We start from the raw sequence: 13,505 nt of genomic DNA on the forward strand, positions 1-13,505 counted from the left end.
TTTGGAGTGGTGTAGTGTTGGATGCAGGTGTTAGGGTCCCGGGCAGCACTCTATCCTTACCTGAGAGTGAGATACCACACCTCTGAGTGAGATGCAGTACCTCTGTGGCGACTGAACCCGCAAGGGTGCCACATACCCCCTTGGTAAAACACAGCACGTCCGCGGGCTGGAACAGAGTAAAACACAAAATATTTTAAAGACATGCAATTTTTAGAATGCATTCGCAGAGAAGATATTAAACAAACTTTTTTCTTCCCTTTATGGGAGGCACATTACTTGAACGTTACTGGTTTCTTTATCAAAACATTACCAAAGCACTTTTAATAACATTGCCTTCATTTACAGTACAGACCAAAAGTTTGGACACACCTACTCATTTAAAGAGTTTTCTGTATTTTCATGTATAAAAATTGTACATTCACACTGAAGGCATCAAAACTATGAATTAACACATGTGGAATTATATACTTAACAAAAAAGTGTGAAACAACTGAAAATATGTCTTATATTCTAGGTTCTTCAAAGTAGCCACCTTTTGCTTTGATGACTGCTTTGCACACTCTTGGCATTCTCTTGATGAGCTTCAAGAGGTAGTCACTGGAAATGGTTTTCACTTCACAGGTGTGCCCTGTCAGGTTTAATAAGTGGGATTTCTTGCCTTATAAATGGGGTTGGGACCATCAGTTGTGTTGTGCAGAAGTCTGGTGGATACACAGCAGATAGTCCTACTGAATAGACTGTAGGAATTTGTATTATGGCAAGAAAAAAGCAGCTAAGTAAAGAAAAACGAGTGGCCATCATTACTTTAAGAAATGAAGGTCAGTCAGTGTGAAAAATTGGGCAAACTTTGAAAATGTCCCCAAGTGCAGTAGCAAAAACCATCAAGCGCTACAAAGAAACTGTCTCACATGAGGACCGCCCCAGAAAACGAAGACCAAAAGTCACCTCTGCTTCTGAGGATAAGTTTATCCGAGTCACCAGCCTCAGAAATTGCAGGTTAACAGCAGCTCAGATTAGAGACCAGGTCAATGCCCCACAGAGTTCTAGCAGCAGACACATCTCTTCAACAACTGTTAAGAGGAGTCTTTGTGCAGCAGGCCTTCATGGTAAAATAGCTGCAAGGAAACCACTGCTAAGGACAGGCAACAAGCAGAAGAGACTTGTTTGGGCTAAAGAACACAAGGAATGGACATTAGACCAGTGGAAATCTGTGCTTTGGTCTGATGAGTCCAAATTTGAGATCTTTGGTTCCAACCACTGTGTCTTTGTGCGACACAGAAAAGGTGAACGGATGGACTCTACATGCCTGGTTCCCACCGTGAAGCATGGAGGAGGAGGTTTGATGGTGTTGGGGTGCTTTGCTGGTGACACTGTTGGGGATTTATTCAAAATTAAAGGCATACTGAACCAGCATAGCTACCACAGCATCTTGCAGCGGCATGCTATTCCATCCGGTTTGCATTTAGTTGGACCATCATTTACTTTTCAACAGGACAATGACCTCAAACACACCTCCAGGCTGTGTAAGGGCTATTTGACCAAGTAAGAGAGTGATGGGGTGCTACGCCAGATGACCTGGCCTCCACAGTCACCAGACCTGAACCCAATTGAGATGGTTTGGGGTGAGCTGGACCGCAGAGTGAAGGCAAAGGGGCCAACAAGTGCTAAGCATCTCTGGGAACTCCTTTAAGATTGTTGGAAGACCATTTCCGGTGACTACCTCTTGAAGCTCATCAAGAGAATGCCAAGAGTGTGCAAAGCAGTCATCAAAGCTGTAACATACCTGGCGGCGTCCTTGCATAGTGGTCCATCTCCCACTGTGCAAGAGGGCGCACTTGATCTCCAATCCAGAATGTCTCTCTGGCTTCCCTCCATGCTGTCTGCTTGCCTCTGTGTCTGCTGCTTAAGGGCGGCGCCCGATCACTTCCTGTTTCTTGTACCTGCTGCGGGCACACCCCTTGTGCGTCCTCAGCCTATTGCTGTCTGTCACCTGGTATTTAAACCAGCTGCTCCAATGAATCCCGGTCTGAGCATTGTGTTTGATTCAGTGTGCTCTTTCACTCTGAATGTGCCAGGTCCCCTTCTGTGTTTGTTTGCCTGCCCTTCCTGGAGGCTGTATTTCCAGGCCTGTCTGAATACGCTCCTTGCCTGTTCATTCCGCCTTCTATGGGCCGCATACCTAGACCCGCTCCTGTATCTTGTCTGTCCTGTCTGAACACGCTCCTAGCCTGTTCCTCCCGCCTTCTAGGGGCTGCATACCTAGACCCGCTCCTGTATCTTGCTACTGTGTCTGTTCTTGTCTGTATACTCTTCTAGCCTGTTTCCTGTGTTTCTCTTTGTCTGTACCTTTCCTTTTTCTGCAGAGTCTGAACTCGTACCTAACTCCTGCTCGTTGTCGCTGTACTTCCGTTTGTGAGTTAGTGGTCCTCTCGCTACTTCTCTGTAAGTACCCTGTGGGTATCTGGTTCTGCCTTTCCCTTCCTGCCTGTTCCGTGTGTACAGAGCCCTGTCCCCCCTGCTCTGCCTTGCTCACCGCTCCGGCGGTTCTAGCCTGCTCTGCCTTGCTCACCGCTCCGGCGGTTATAGCCTGCTCTGCCTTTCTCACCGCTCCGGCGGTTCTAGCCTGCTCTGCCTTGCTCACCGCTCCGGCGGTTCTAGCCTGCTCTGCCTTGCTCACCGCTCCGGCGGTTCTAGCCTGCTCTGCCTTTGCTCACCGCTCTGGCGGTTCTGGCCTGCTCTGACCCTTTGCTCACTGCTCCGGCAGTCTTGCTCCGCTCTGACCCTTTGCTCACTGCTCCGGCAGTCTTGCTCCGCTCTGACCCTTTGCTCACTGCTCCGGCAGTCTTGCTCCGCTCTGATCCTTTGCTCACTGCTCCGGCAGTCTTGCTCCGCTCTGACCCTTTTCTCACTGCTCCGGCAGTCTCGCTCCGCTCTGACCCTTTGCTCACTGCTCCGGCAGTCTCGCTCCGCTCTGACCCTTTGCTCACTGCTCCGGCAGTCTTGCTCCGCTCTGACCCTTTGCTCCCTGCTCCGGCAGTCTCGCTCCGCTCTGACCCTTTTCTCACTGCTCCGGCAGTCTCGCTCTGCTCTGATCCTTTGCTCACTGCTCCAGCAGTCTCGCTCTGCTCTGACTACTCTTGCTCACTGCTCCAGGCGGCCTCGTCCTGCTCTACTCTTGCTCACCGCTCTAGGCGGCCTTGTGCTGCTCTACTCTTGCTCACCGCTCCAGGCGGCCTCGTCCTGCTCTACTCTCGCTCACCGCTCTAGACGGTCTCGTCTTGCCCTGCTCTCGCTCACCACTCTGGGCGGCCTTACTCTGCTGTGTTTGTCCGCCACATCTGTGGTTCTGTTCCTTAGTCCCAGTGTGTACTGGGTCCTATCCCGCCTGTGTTCCTACCTGCTAGTGCCTCCCTGTCTGCACTCTAGCCGTGCTTGCCTGTACCCCCCTGCCTGCATACCCGCCTGCCTGCATACCAGTCGTGCCTGCCTATACCCACCAGTCTGTGTGCCAGCCTAACCAGTCTGTTCCTGTATTCTCCTGTGTGGGTCAACAGGTGTGTCCGGGGTCTGTCCTGGAGTAGCACCTGGTCCCTCTGCTCGGTTCCTCCTTGGTGCACTGGCGTCGTATGCCGTCGTGCGACCCCGGTCGGATCGGGTGAATACCTAGTTACGCCCCTCCAGGCATTCACTCTCCGGCACGGTCCAGTGGAATCACACGCACACGCCGCTCAGCCCGGGCGTGTGCATTACAAAAGCAAAAGGTGGCTACTTTGAAGAACCTAGAATATGAGACATTTTCAGTTGTTTCACACTTTTTTGTTAAGTATATAATTCCACATGTGTTAATTCATAGTTTTGATGCCTTCAGTATGAATGTACAATTTTCATAGTCATGAAAATACAGAAAACTCTTTAAATGAGAAGGTGTGTCCAAACTTTTGGTCTGTACTGTATATAAAACATCTTTCACATAAAACATTCTTCAGCAAATTCAGCGAGATCTTTAACCAGGTGTCCATCTCACTGAAGAAAGTGCAATTTGAGGGACCCGTCCGAAAACCCTCAACGTAGGCCCTGGGCGTGGCTGCAGGGCATATGTGATCCGGTCATTGGACCATGTCTTCAGCCACGCCAAACGGGTTTTTGTTCTGAGGTCATTTTTGTTGTATAAAACCAATAAGAGGCTGTGGTGAGGCCAGGGACTGGAACTTCATATTTCCAGTTATGAAGGTCTCAGCAGGAATGCTAGTCTGTCTGACTTCAAAGGACCCCAGGAGAGAATTGAATACAGGTCAGCTAGGATATATACCTTTGTAGTGCAAACGCCTATTCCTGACAAGAGTATGGGGGAGCTAATTGAATCATGGCAATGAGGAATAGCTAATTGAACTACTTCTGAAGTCAGGGGAAAGCTCCTGTGTTAGATCAATTACCATGCGCACCTTACAATGAGGATATTGCTGGGAAATGGATTATGAAATGTCTGATAGAAGGGAAGAGGAGATTACATGTAAATCGCCTATTTTCTGCCCTGCCCAAGTTATGTATAAATGTGTCCCTCTGTGAGAGAGGAGGGGTCTTCTGTTGAGGGTCACCTGTCGCTACAGATGGGCAGAAAGACACTAGGAACCGCCCTGGACCCATGACAGCACCCTTCCTGCCGTGTCCAGAGACCTTTGATGAAAGTGTGGTATATTCACTTTTATTCCTTTTAATTTTACTGTATCGTATTACTGCTTCCTTACTGTATTTGTCTGACTACTGTTTATATATATCTTGTGACCGCTTGTATATATTGTACCTAGCATCGCTCTTTTGAGTAAATAAATATATAAAATTTATAAGGTCGCTTCACATTATCCTAAACCCGGAACTCACGGAAGTTGTGAGGAAGGATCAGGGGCACGTGGCTCCGATCGATTTGTGACAGGGGCACTTTAAGAAGTGTAACTATTTGCATGTGAAAGTTTTTAGCTGCTCACCGTCCACGAGCTAAATGTCTATATACCCTTACTGGGTAACTGGATAAACACATACATAAACAACTTTTTAACTTGTCAAACTTGCAGCATTTCTGCTGTACCCTTCTGGGTAACTATATACAGTATTTTTCCAAGAACAGTTCAATAGTGGTGCTCCCTCCGGGGAAGCACCTGTCCACAATAGGCTGGCCCAGCCAGGTCATCAGCTCTAGATGGCGAGGGTTCACTCTCCTCCACCACCCTGTGGACGGTCAGGGCATACCAGCCCCTCTCACCTCTATGTCTGGTGTAGATGACGTGATCACCAGGGTAGAGATTCCGGTCCGGATGTCCTTCCTTTAGATGGGACTCCACGTCCCTCCTGTTGACAAAGAGATCCGTCTTGGTGTGTGGATCACGGATGAAACCCCATCCTTCATCCAGGTTAAATTTTACCACGGTCCCCTCGGCACCGGGACCGTGTGTGGCCTCCTTTTTTCTGCGGGCCCGGGCCTTCTCCATATTCCAGGCCTCCATCCTTTCCCAGCGCACCTGCCGGATGCGCCGCTCTTTCTCCAACTGCTGGAGCTCCCATCGGCAATACTCCTCTCTCTGGGCAGCCTCCCTGCGGGTCTCCGGGGGGTATCCCATGAGGTCCCCCACCCCGGGTTATTCCACAGGAATTGATCTTCTTCCTGGTGGGCTACTGGGGCCTCAGGAGCGGAAAGCAACGGAAGGCTCTGGTCTTCCACCTCCGCGGACCAGTCCCAGACCTTACACCCGTACACCCATTCGGGTGCGGGGGCTGATGACTCTTGAAGGGGGCCTAGGAGCAGGTCTTCCTCACTAGCGCCCGGGGTAGAAGGCTCCGGAACCAGGAGCTGGGCGGGCGCATGCGCGCCCGGGTACGGGGGTTCTGGCAGGGGGCCCAGGAGCAGATCACAACTTTCAGCGCCCGGGACAGGGAGTTCCACCAGGGGGCCCAGGAGCAGGTCAGCGCTTTCAGCACCCGGGACAAGGAGTCTTCTCTTACCTGCTCCCACGGCCGCTCCTGTGCTGCACGCTGCCTCCTGGCTCTGGTCAGGCTCCACCTGGGCTAGGGCACTGCTGGTCACTTGCAGCGCTGACTGTTGCCAGGTCACCAACTTCTCCATCAGCTCCGCTCTCCAGGCAGCAGTCGCAGCTTGCTGGGCCTCTTCCATCCTCCTGCCCAGTTCCTGCATTTCATCCCGGATGAAGCTGGTGTCCTCTAGGGACAACTTTTCTAGCATCCCTTCCACCGTGAGGGGTTCTGCCGCGGGCTGCAGACCACAAGACGGAGCTTCAGGCTGACCTCTCTCCATCTTGCCTGCCGGGTGTGGTCTGTCTAGACTGCCTGAGACCACACCCCGTCTCCCAGTTTTCTACTTTTTTCCTCTCCCCTTTCTGGGGCAGTCCCATGGCTGCTTGCTGTCCCCCCCACCCTGATGGACACATCTACATACATGGTTACTGCTGCTTGGGGCGAGCTCCGCTTTGTTGTCCTTGATAACACACATAATGGCGCCTGTTCTTCTGGGGCGGGCACCACATTCAGTATAGAACACAGTCTCTAGGCGCACAATACCCGGTGATAACGGGTGGGTTCATATCCTGTTCGTGACGTCAAAGATGACGAGCCCCCTGGGCCGCGGGGTTCTCGGTGCCGGGCCGGTCGTTGCTAGGGGAGATGTCACAGTGGCGGTGACCCGGTCCGTGACCCAGGGCGGTCAATCAAAAGGGGAATATTTATAAGGGATTTATAGTTTTTATATACAGTTCGTGACGCCACCTGTGGTATGCGGCTAAAGGGAGCCGCCGCTGTGGAGCAGGTCCTCTGGAGCTGGTGTAAATGCAGCAGAGTTGGTTTAGCTCTCCACAGGTAGAGCTTAGCTCCAGGGCTGTGCTGAGTTGTTATGGATGTTGCAGTGTAGTGCAGGGGGTGATGGCGCAGCAGTAACTTCACAGAGACAGTGGGGTGCCGTCTTCAGAGTTTACTCACAGTTGTTAAGTTCCACAGGTTGCACTGTCCAGCTTACAGCCTCCCACGTCGCACTGCGTTCACCAGGCAGGGGTTCAGCAAACTCCCAGGTGTTTCAAGAGTGCCTGACAGGACCCCATTCTATATGACCTTCTCAGCCGTCTTTCTGTGCCGGCCCTCACCCTTCTTGCCCTGCGCCTTGCCAAACAATGTCCCCAGCCGGTATCCTCGGATCATTCTGGGCAACCTGGAGTTCCCTGGATCCTACGTGGTTACCTTTTTACCACCATTTGCACCAACCTTCGAAGACACCTTTTGACAATGTTCCAATTTCTCCCATGTCCAGGGAGGTTCTTGATGGTTCCATACTTGACAAACGTCTTAATAACATTGCGCACTGTTGAAACTAAGATATCAAGATCTTTGGAGATGGCCTTATACCCTTTGGAAGTCTTGTGTTTGCTAATAACAGAAGTTCTAATGTCTTTAAAACACTGAAGTCATCATTCATTGGCTAATTCATGTCACATGGGCACCGACAATTAATCACAAGTGAATCTCTTTTGTGATTTACCATAGGCGAGTCAAAATGTGTTTCCATACTAAATTAATGTAAAGAGTGCCAATACCAGTGACACAGGAAGCTTTGGGGTTTTCTATTTTTCCTCCCATTGTTTTTTGTTTTAAATTGTTTAGCATTTGCTCTTTTGTATTTAACTCGAGTCTCTATACAAAAACACTTTCACTTTATTCATTGTTTTCAGGAGATATTCCACATTATGTACTTACACTTCATGGCTGCCAATAACGATGGGCAGGACTGTATGTAGCGCTGCAGAACTGACCTAGAACCACTGGTAACTTTTGTACTTTTTTGCATAGAGGTGTCAGAGTTCAGTACTAGTATTCCTGTCTTATCCCTGCAGTAGTTACACTACCATATTATCATGCACAATGAGAGCGCAGGCTTTGTGATAATCTCAATGTGAACCGGCCACCGATCAATGAGGAAAATACTCGAAAACCTGATAAACGAGCAAAATATTTATGCTACATAAACAGGACTCGCTGCTGAGCACAATGGCAGCCTATGTGCACTGAGTGATGGATGGCAGATCTATTACAGATCGCTCAGTGCGTATAGTTTACTTCGGTCTACCTGTGTGAACACGCTGTTAAAAGTCCACTGATCGGTAAACACCAATCGGCAGTCTTTAATGACGCCAGTCAGTCCATGTAAATTGACCGTTAGCAGATAATACCAAGCATCTCTGGTGGGTCTGGGTGATTAAATATCTGTAATATATAATCTACATAGAAATCTAGAGTGATGTAATAACGAAGCCTAGAATTATAATAATAGTGGCATTATATAATTTATTACAGTTTTGCACTGTAAAGGGATTGCTGGTCTAAACAGTGCACAAATCTATACTGTTTTAGTCTAAATAGGTCAACATGACAAAGCCTCCTTACACATTAAACTAGTTGACGGGCTTGACCAACAGTTAATGGAGTTACTGTGAGGGGGGCTGGAGCTGGATGTGTCGCTCAAGGTCAGAAAGGTTGGGGACCTCTGTATTAGAGAGTTGTGTTTGTAATAAGCCTATTTTGGCTACATTATGCTGAATCAGTCACTGGAGAAAGATGTAATGCTTGGATTGGTCAGTGGAAGAAGAAGAGGACGGGCAAGAACCCGCTGGATCGACACCATCAAGGGTGACATGAGAATGACCATTGGCGAAGTTAATGAAGCAACGCGGAATAGAACTGCCTGGTGAGCGATGATCGATAGAATGACCGAGCGTTTTACTTGACTGAACAGATAAGAGAGTTTGTCATTTTTTGTGATGGGCAGACTATCAAGGGGAGAGTTGCTTAAATTGGGAGATAAATTATTAGGTTTAGCGTACAGAGCTGTGAGATATCTTGAAAATTTGTAGTAATTGTACAATTGGGGAGTCATAATTTAATTTGAAGGGGGTTGGAAGCATAAGTTTTCAATATGAGCGCTAGGAGAGTATTGGGTTTGTTGTTCAGGGCATAAAATCTCTGAGGATCAGAATAGTTTTTCCCTGTTTTTCACTGTTGGTTCATCTTCAAAGCATTCAAAAGACAAGAAAAAATCTATGTGTTCGTTTCTCTGCTTGGTCTGTCAATAGTACTTCTAATTTTGTGTGCCCTGCCATTACTTAGAATTAGTGTTGAGCGAGTATGTTCTGTCCGAGTACGCTCGGGCCGAGCTCCGAGTATTTATAGCTGCTTGGTGATATGGTTGAATCGCTCCTGTGTGCATGATTTGCAACTGTTTGACAGGTTTAATACATGTGAGGAATGTGTAAGAAATAGACATACTCGCTCAACACTACTTGGAATGTTTTGCCATCTGACCGATTTTTTTTTTCCAGGTCAAGGCAGCTAATTTTATAGTTAAATGGTGTATTTTTTCATGTCTTGTTTTTTTTTTGCAGTGGGAGACCATATTCACCTGAAAGGTTTGCCTTTTGGATCTCCCAGAGAGTAACAGGTGAGGAGACTTAGGAAGAGTTTATATCAAAATATTGGAGTGCAACTTGTATACGGAAGGAGTCAGAAATAGTGAGGAGGGAATCAATTATAATATGGTTTACTAATCACGCCAAGAACAAGAGCCGATTCTAAACGAAGGGCAGATTGAGGGGTGAAGATCCTGCGGAACGAGCTTTGTAAATGAGAGTAGAAGGAGAAATCCACCAGGACTAATTCCCAATGTAAAGACCTAAAATGTGCTGATAGGGAGCATGACTGATGGGATAATGGAGGGGATGGAGACCTGTCCAGTGAAGGCTGAAGATACATTGTGAGCACATTTATTTGGCAATTTGTATTATTGATGATTCATTTTATTATTGAACAACTCCAGTACTGTCGGCCAATCCAAAAGGTGAATAAACCTGAAATATTTAAGAAAGTAAAAGTGAGGGTCTTTCTTAGCAGAATATACTTACTGTATGTGCAGAATTATTGGGCAACTATTAGTGTGCAGATAACTAAATGAAAAACGTAAATTTTCTATCTCAATTGTTTATTTTCATCTGATAAAGTGAGAATAATAACCAAACATATCAAAATATACAAAATACATTTCTGACATTTAAAAAAAAATACCAATGACCAATAAAGCCCCCTTCTTCTCTATAGCAGTCATAAGCTCAATCCATTGATTACCTAGAATAAAACTAATTGAATAAGTAGCATGCAGTAAGTAAATATTAATAGTACATGTAAATAACATAAGGTACTTAGTTGACACACTTTTGATTAAAAAAGCGTATAAGCATGCTAAAATACTTGGGGGTCCTTATCCCATCAGATCCCAATAAACTATTTGAGCTTAACTACCAAACTTTATTACAAAGAATGTGCAGAGACCTAATGACATATAGTAAGTTAAAGCTATCCTGGCTTGGAAGAATTAATGCCATCAAAATGGACATTCTACCACGCTTCTTCCCGATTTCTTCTCCCCATAGCTTCTTTCGTAAGTTACTAGTGGCCCTGATAAGATTCATATGGGGTAAATTAAAGTCTCATATTAGCACTCTGACTCTCTCTTGACCTAAATCTTTAGGTGGCGCCGGTCTAACTAATTTTAAAATGTATTTCCAAGCTACCGCCCTGGCGAGGATCCTAGACTGGCATTTTCATTTCGGGAATAAACAATGGGTAGGTATAGAGCAAGAAGACTCAGATATACCCTTGAGACATTTATTGTGGTGTTCAGGAGACTTGACGGCCCTGGTCAGTTGTAACCTTGCTAAAAGCACACCTAGAACGTGGCTCGCCTTGAGGAGAAAGATGTTTCCTGAAAGATTAATTAGTCCACTTTCATCACTTTTCTTCACTCCATCCTGTCTACATGGATACATGTGCAGCTCTTTTCTCGGTCGTGGGGCAGTGGAGGACACTCGATTATTTCAGATTCTAGAGAACGATAAGTTGCCCTCTTCTGGTTATTTGCAGGATCAGTCTCCAAACAAGAAACTCAAGTGGTTTGAATATTTGCAACTGCAATTCTTTTTAGTAGTGCACAAATTTGATAAATTTTCGATTTCAAATTTCATCTTTTATGAAAAATTATACTTACAGAAAGTTGTACCTGAACGCACTATATGAGTGATTTATGTGGGTTTGAGCAAAGAGGGAGGAGAGGGAAAATTAAAATTTCAACAGGCGTGGGAAAGGGATCTGGGGGCAGAAGTATCTCTTGTAGATTGGGAAAGAAGTTTTCTTTTTACTCATAAACTCTCTAGTGTTTGCATCGCACAGGAGAAGAACTATAAGATTTTTGCAAGGTGGTATCCTTACCCCTCTAAACTGCATGCAATATACCCTGCTACCTCCGAAATCTGTTGGAGATGCGAGTGTGAGATAGGCTCTTTGATTCATATTTAGTGTTCCAAGATTAAACCATTCTGGGAAAAAGTGTTTGATAACTATCAACGGATTACAGGAGATAGAGTAGAGAGATCCCCTCAAATAGCTCTTCTATCAATATTACCTTCTTCAATAGGAACTCAAAAAAAGACATTCTTAGCTTCTGTCTAACTGCTGCAGGGATGGTGATGCTGCGCTTTTGGAAGCTAACTGATCCCCCCCAATATAATTGACTGGTATAAAGAAATTTGTAGAATGGAGGAACTATCAGCAGACTACAATGGCACAAATGACAAACTCAGTAGAATTTGGAGCGGATGGATTTTATTTCAAGACTCATCTGACTTCCAAAGGTTATTCTGTTAATCTATATCGGGACATAGGACACTGTGTATCGATACACATACGGTTTTAGAGACCCCCTTTCCCATAACCCCTCCCTACTACCCCTCTTTTCTTTCGCTTCTATCTCTTATCTTGATCTTTCTTTCTTATCTTTTCTCTCTTCTTTTTGCTCTAGAGGCTATGTGCCCACGTTGCATTTATGCAGCAGAAAATTTCTGCTGCATAAATGCAAGTCCTCTCCCGGAAAAACGCATGCGGAATTCCGCACGCGTTTATCGCGCATTTTTCGCGCGTTTATCACGCGTTTTCCACATGCGGAATTGCCTTGCATTTTTTATGCATTGGACTAAGGCAATTCCGCTTGCGGAAACGCAAAATTAAATGACATGCTGCGGATTTTTGAACGCGGCATAAACGCTGCGGAAAAATCTGCAGCATGTGCATAGAAGTTGCGGAATCCCATTGGGGACCATGGGGTGCGGATATACATGCGTTTTTCAAGCGTTTACGCTGCGGAAATTCCGCAGCATATACGCTTGAAAAATGCTACGTGGGCACACAGCCTAAGTCTAGAAGCCTTCGAATGAAGCCCTCACTACTTAGAAATCATTCTATTTTTCAGACGGCCTCATGGTTATTTCATATATTTTAATGAAGCTGTTGATTAACTCATATATATTAATATCAAATGTCAAAGCAAGATGCAATGTTTGTTTGTAAAATGCTTTAATAAAATCAGATTGAACATAAAAAAGCGTATAAGCCATCCCACCGCAAAAGGTGAATCCACTAAGTATGGGCCTATCTCTAATGTAAAACCTCTCTAAGTGCCGGCTGACCTCAATAGCTGCGGGACAAATAGGACTCAGATCTGACTGCTTAACCCCTTCATGACTGAAGCATTTTCCATTTTTGCGTGTTAATTTTTTGCTCCCCTTCTTCCCAGAGCTATAGCCTTTTTATTTTTTGGTCAATATGGCCGTGTGAGGGCTTATTTTTTGCAGGACGAGTTGTACTTTTGAAAGACATCACTGGATTAATCGTGTACTGGAAAACGGGAAAAAATTCCAAGTTTGGTAAAATTGCAAAAAAAGTGCAATTCCACAGTTGTTTTCTTTTTTTTTTTTATCACGTTCACTTAATGCTAAAACTGACCTCTCATTATTATTCTCCAGGTCATTACGAGTTCGTAGATACCAAACATGTATAGGTTCTTTTTTATTTAAATGGTGAAAAAAAATCCAGACTTTACTAAAAAAAAAAAATATTGTCATTTTCCAAGACCCGTAGCGTCTCCATTTTTTGTCATCTGGGACGGGTGAGGGCTTATTTTTTGCGCTCCAAGCTGACATTTTTATTGATACCATTTTGGGGTAGATCCGATGTTTTGATCGCCCGTTATTGCATTCTATTACAATGTTGTGGCAACCAAAAAAACGTAATTCTGGCGATTAGAACTTTTTTTCTCGTTATGCCGTTTACCGATCGGATTAATTCTTTTTTTATATTGATAGATCGGGCGATTCTGAACTCGGCGATACCAAATATGTGTATTTTTTTTTTTTATTGTTTGATTTTAAATGGGACGAAAAGGGGGTGATTTAAACTTTTATATATATTTTTAAATATTTTTAAAAACATTTTTTTTCCACTTTCTGCTGCTTCTATAGTCTCCATAGGAGACTAGAAGCAGCCCGTGCCTGATCGGCTCTGCTACACACAAGCAATGATCAGATCGTATGTATGTAGCAGATTTGCTCACTTGCTATGAGCACCGACCACTG

The sequence above is a fragment of the Phyllobates terribilis genome, unplaced genomic scaffold, assembly GCF_046119375.1.
Source record: "Phyllobates terribilis strain yellow unplaced genomic scaffold, ASM4611937v1 Scaffold_12__6_contigs__length_324123572, whole genome shotgun sequence".
NCBI lineage: Eukaryota > Metazoa > Chordata > Amphibia > Anura > Dendrobatidae > Phyllobates > Phyllobates terribilis.